The sequence below is a fragment of the Suncus etruscus genome, chromosome 5, assembly GCF_024139225.1.
Source record: "Suncus etruscus isolate mSunEtr1 chromosome 5, mSunEtr1.pri.cur, whole genome shotgun sequence".
NCBI classification, from domain to species: Eukaryota; Metazoa; Chordata; class Mammalia; order Eulipotyphla; family Soricidae; genus Suncus; species Suncus etruscus.
In genome coordinates, this window is record NC_064852.1 from 75,436,364 (window position 1) to 75,443,104 (window position 6,741).

Genomic DNA, 6,741 nt, shown 5'->3' on the forward strand with positions numbered 1-6,741 from the left:
AGCAGGTTCCTTCTCAGTGTGTTACCTGGATGCTAGAATAATGTCTCTGATCTCAGGCACAGGTCATGTTCTCAGGCAGGCCAGCAGTGGAGCAACAGAAATTTCCTATCATTTCTCTGCTGTTTGAAATGTTTCCCAACTAATTTTATGGCCTTTTCCCACCTGTAATAGAGTAAATAAATTTTTACTTTATAGGACTTAAGACTCAGGGAAGTTTGGGAGCTCTTGAAATTATTGCTTTCACTACTCTTCACAAGTGTGTTCTATAACCAGTGACTATTACCTTTTAATGAAGACCATTTGCCTCTTAAAACACCACTCACATTTTAAGGCCAAAGGCAAAAGAAAGTCTACTCTTTCACCTTATTATCAAAATTGGCTAACTTCAAATCTCAGCATACCAGCCTCCACCCAGAATTCAGGGTTATTTGGATGCTGGGGAGTGGGGGGCAGAGGCCCACATTTGGAGGTTTTATAGATCCCTTCTTCTAGGGCCAGGAGATAGAAAGAGGCTACAGTGAGAACATTGGGAACTGCCCGTGCTCCAATTTGAGCTGTGTAATTCCTCTTTTTAGGGGCTCCCTCTTCTCACATTGCTCTCTCTCTCTCTCTCTCTCTCTCTCTCTCTCTCTCTCTCTCTCATACTTCTTATTTTTATTTATTTTTAAATGTTGGGCCACACCCAGTGATGCTCATGGCACTGTGCCCAGCAATCACTCTTGATAGTGCTTGGGGTCCATATAGGGATGCTGGGGAATCAAACTTGGGTCTGCCACATGCAAGGAAAGCATCTTACCTACTATATTATCTCTCTAGCCCCTTCGCTTGTACTTCTTAAATAAAGTATTTTGCTTTTAAATATATATATATATATATATATATATATATATATATATATATATAAAACACTAATAATAAAAAATACCTCTGGAGGGAAAAAAAAGAACCTCAATGTTGTGGACAAAGATAAGAGAAGAAGGTTCACTTCATCTTAGAAACAGATAAACAGGATGTGAATAGTAGGCTCCAGTAACTGGCATCTGCCAATGCCAGGACTTCCTTCCAAATTTGCACCACAATGGCTGCTTTTACCTTCCTGGTTCGGTTCTCTGGTTCAGCAAGATTTCTTTCCCTAAACTTTCCAAGCAAATCACAGGAGACCCAGAAACTATTCTCAGGGATACTTAGCCATTTGCGCTGGATGGTTCACTGCTTAGGCCCTGTAGTATTTGAGGGAAAGGTAGGGAACAGACCTGGGACTCCATCTTGGGTACAAGATGGATACATACAAGATCTGTGCCTCTGACCTTGTACTGTTTCCAAAGGATTTGCCTTCCCAGCCTCTTGACAAAAGTTTTTCTTACATTCAGAAATAGACATTAGCTGCAGTGAATGACATTAAGATGATAAAAAGTAAGATATTATGTAAAATGAGGTACAGTGCAGCTTTGCTTTAGGATTTTGTGAAGAGGGTGATAATGGCTCCACATACAAATTAAAAGAAGAAAGTACTATGATGAAAGTGTTATATAATTTTGAAGTATTAAGACTGTCTTTAATGTTATATTGTTCTTTCCTTTAAAAGACAAAAAGCTCTCTGGCAACCTCAATGTCATGAGAAGCCCTTTTACTAGGTTTTTAGCATTGCTCAGCACAATTGCAAATACTTTGGTCCTAGGCTGAACTACTCTCCCACTGCAGTTAACGAGACGAATGCCTCTCTTAAAATGAGGTTTATAAGCCCATTTAAAGGGTAATAACATGTTGCTTTCCTTGGATGAGACTTTTACCCTGAAGGAGGTTCTAAGAAAATTAATCCCCAAAGTAAATTAATCCAATAAATAACCTTCTCTCTCACAGCGTGCAAAACAGGATTGGGCTTTTAATAGCGAAGGTAAGATGGGTCAAGAGAAGACTTGTCACCTGAGGGGGACTGCTATGGTGGCATATATGCACGGAAGGAATCAGAATGGAGACTCTGAGTCTCAGTGTATGGAGATAGAGATGAGCAGAGTAGGGATCCCAGAGATGGCATGGCAGGAAGGGCACTTTCCTTCAAGCAGCTGACTGGTACTCGATCTCTGGCCCCCTATATGGTTCCCTGAATCCTGTCAGGAGTAATTCCTGATCACAGAACCAGGAGCGATTCCTGATTACCACTAAGTATGGTTCTTCCTGCCAAAAACAAACAAACAAACAAACGAACAAAACCACCTTACACAGTTGAGAAAACATTGCTAAAAGAAGCTATCCCAAGGAAAGTCATTTTGACTTTGTTTTCCCTTTTTTATTTCTCTGTACTCATGTCTGTGCAGTGTCTCTTTGTAATTTTTGCCACTCTCCTTTTTAAACTCTTTTTAAAGTCCTGATATTAACTTGTAGATATTTCCCACAGGGATGAATAGAAAAGCTGAATGAAGCATTCAGTCACTCCCTCCCTGAAAGAGAACTTATGTATGTGGAACAGCTTGTGATGGCAGGATGAGACCATGTGTATTGGGGGGGGGGGACCTGGAGAACACAGGGAATCTGGAGAGAGGACACTGAGTAGAGCATTGCCTTGAATGTAATTAGCACCATATGTGGTTCCCACCCCCCAAAGCCTCATCAGAAGTGATTGCGGACCATTGTGCTTGTTGTCAAGAAACAAACAAACAAAAACCTATTATCCATGGGTTTTGAGAACTGACTTTAAGCAAAATGATTTTGATAAAACTAGTTTCTCATAGACTAGTTGATATTAGGAAGAGTTAAATTCCCATGACAAAATTTTAATTATAGTATCACTAAATTTCCAAAACCAAGACACCTGAATGTTAAATAACAACTTGTATTCAATCATTTATTTGTCAGTCCCTTTGCTCCAGTGAAGAATCTCAAGTGGCCCAAGCCTATCTTGGCAGCTTAGATTGGACACAACACTGAACTGGGTGTCCCCTAATATAGATACTCATCCTGCCATCACAGGATTCCTCCCAGTGTAAATGGTCTCATCCTACCATTACAGGCTATTCCATAAACATATGTTCATGCCAACTGAGACATTTTAAATATATTGATGACCCATATATGCATTTCTTTGGAAACCTTAATAAAGCAAGGAAATCCATGCAGACATAGAAGGTACATGTAAATGCTACACAAACTGTGGCTCCAGCCAGAAACCAACTGTTTTTTCTCATCCATGTTATGACAAAATGACATTGATCATTATTCATGAAACCTGCAGTACTACCCAAAAATCTCTGGGACTCATGCTAAAACATTTAGAGCTGGGAATGGTGAACAAGGGAAAGAAAGTCCTATGGATTTAGATTCTTATTTTCTTTGCTACTTCTCTTTCACTATCACCTGCTTGGTATTATTACTCCCATTACCTCAGATCAAAGTTTTTCTAGCTAGATTTCATGACTACAGATTCTAAACATTTTAATTCAGTACCATGAAAACAAGTGTTTTCATGATGAAAACAACTCTGAATATGCTGCTTTCTCTGAAAATGTGCCCTTCTGTAGAGTCACAATATACATCCAACAAAGTTGAAGGTCTTGCATATGAATGAGATGGGAAGGAAAACTAATGCCTTCATGAATAAACAAGCAAGCATTTTTTTTTTTTAAGAACAAGCCTTCCTGGCCAGAGAGATAGCATGGAGGTAAGGCATTTGCCTTTCATGCAGGAGGTCATCGGTTTGAATCCCAGCATCCCATATGGTCCCCCGTGCCTGCCAGGAGCAATTTCTGAGCCTGGACCCAGGAATAACCCCTGAGCACTGCCGAGTGTGACCCAAAAAAAAAAAAAAAAAAAGAACAAGCCTTCCTTGCTTGGACATATTCTGTGTTCCAGTCTGATCCATTGTCTGTTTTACAGTAGACTATCCCACAGAGTTCTGGCCCTTGGTGCCCTGTTGCAGCTCAGAGATAAGGATTTAGCTAATGGGCTGCAAGCAATAATCACAAATTTAGGCTTTAGGCTCCAGATCTGAGCTCATCTAATACAGTAGCCACATGTCACAGGTAGCTATTTCATATTAAAATTGAGTTCCTCAGTTGTACCAGTCATATTTCAATAAGTCAAGTCACACATGAATTGTGGCTACCATATACTTTAGATTATATAAGAGCATCTCCAGCTTCATAGAATTTTCAGCTGAGTTACTGCAACTCTTGTCAACTGAAGAAAGAATTCTCTTAGCCTCATCACATCATCTATTTCTACCATAAAACAGTTTTTTTTTTCTGAAAACAGGGATGAGATTATGTCCCTCTGACCTCCAATTCGGCAAAAAGGCCATTACAAAATATAGCAGAGATCATGAGGGTGAACTCTTCTCCTTGTTTTCATAGTATATACTTATTTATTCATATAACTTAAGCACAATTTACCCCCAAAAGTTGTGCTTTTTATTTAAAAAGGAATACAAAAATACAGAAAAGATAAATGAAATAAATGGATATTATTCCCACTGTAGGTATAACTTGCATATCATTTTTATGTGATATGGGCTGGATGTAATTGTTACTACAAGCAATATATAGAAAGTTTCTTTCTTTTTGATTTTTGGGCCATACTCAGTGATGCTCAGGGATCACTTCTGGCTCTGCTCCAAAGAATTACTCCTGGAAGTATTCAGGGGACCATCTATGTTGTTGGGGATTGAACTTAGGCCAGCTACTTGCAAGGCAATCACTACAGCCTGGAAAATTTCTACCGTCTTTCCAAAATCCTTTCTTGCTTTTCTGTGGCCAAACCACTCTGTTCCTCTCCCATCTCCACTATCATTAATAGTAACTGGAGTTACTATTAATGATGCTCAATGTACTATCTGAGTAGGTCATATGGAAGGCAAACATCCTACCTACTATGCTTTAGCTCTGTCCCCTTGTTGTCATCCTTGTGCAGGAATGTTTATACACATCCCCAAGTCATATTTTCCAATCCTATAATATTTACTTCTTATGAATCTTATAAAATGCAATCTATGATAAGTAGCTTTTCTGGTCATTTACTTGGCATACCAATTTTAATATTCATCCTTTTTTTAAAAAAAATTGTGCCTCACACATGTTCTACTACTCCTGGAGTTCCTGGCTTACCTGGCTCTTTACTCAGGAGAGACTCCTGGCAGTGCAAACATAAATATATACAGTACTGGGGATTGAACCAGAGTTAGCTGCATGCAACATAAGAGATTTATCCTTGTTACATGTATCTGTTCCTTTTTGTGGTTGAGTAGTATTCTATTTTATAGATACACAAACACACACACACACACACACACACTGTGTTCCTTTCTAGAGTTGAAGGACTTTTTTGTATTGTTCCTAATTTTGGATAGAGCTGTTAGAAAATTATTACATAGGTTTCTATACATCATAGTTTTAATTTATCTTTAGAAAATTCCTAAAAACTCTGCTGTTAGTCATATAGTGAGTTTAGGTAGAATTTTATTTAAAAAAATTGACCAAACTGACTTCCAAAGTGGTTTTACCACTTTACATAAGAGCTCCAGTCTTTACCAACATATTGTATAAAATTTTCCATCACAAATTTTTTTTTAAGTTGAGCTTCCTAGTAATATAGTTCATTTCCTTTTCACTGCATTGTGGTTTTCATTTTTTTTTTTTTGGTTTTTGGGCCACACCCGTTTGACGCTCAGGGGTTACTCCTGGCTATGAGCTCAGAAATCGCCCCTGGCTTGGGGGGACCATATGGGACGCTGGGGGATCGAACGCGGTCCGTTCCTTGGCTAGCGCTTGCAAGGCAGACACCTTACCTCTAGCGCCACCTCACTGGCCCCGTGGTTTTCATTTTTACTTCCCTAATGATTATGATTCTGAGCAACTTATTTTGAATATTTGGTATCAAAATCTCTGTTGAGTTTTTTTCTTGAATCTTTTTATTGGCATATTTTCCCATTTCCATTTTACCTTCTGTTTTCCTATAAAAGTGCTTACCGGAAAAATGCCTTTTGTCCTCGCTTTTTTTCCTAGCCTTAAATTTTTATTGCTCTTAATTTTTTAGCAATGTTTTTTGAAGAACATAAGGGTGTTTTGTTATTGTTGTTGTTATATTGAAAAATCAAAGAGATCGTTCTATGTACCTGCCAAATGCTAACCTTTGATCTGCTAAGAGGACTGGGGATGTTGCTCAGTAGTAGAGTACTTGTCTTTCATATATGGTATATTGAGTTCAATTCCCCATACTATAAATGAAGAAAGAAGAAAAAATAGAAAATGAAATAAATAAAGAAAATAATGTTGGTGCCAGAGTGATAATACAGTGGGTAAGGCATTTGCCTTGAAATGTCTGATATGAGTTCAATCACTGGCACCCATATGGTCCCTGAACCCACAAGGAGTGATCTCTGTGTGCAGAACCGGAAATAGTTCTTCAGCACTACTGGATGTATCCCGAAACAAAATAAACAGATAAAAAAAGATCGACATCTTGCCAAAAAAGATGGCAATCTTATTTTTGTTATGGTTGTTCTTGGGCTACACCTATTGATGCTCAGGGATTAGTCTTGGCTCTGTACTCAGGAGTTACTATTAATGATGCTCAATGTACTATCTGGGTAGGTCATATGGAAGGCAAACATCCTACCTACTATGCTTTAGCTCAGTCCCCTTGTTGTCATTCTTGTGCAGGAATGTTTATACACATCCCCAAGTCATTTTCTTATACCAAGTGCTTACAGTGGAAGAGATGGGACACAGAATTTGTCCTTTATTCTGCAAA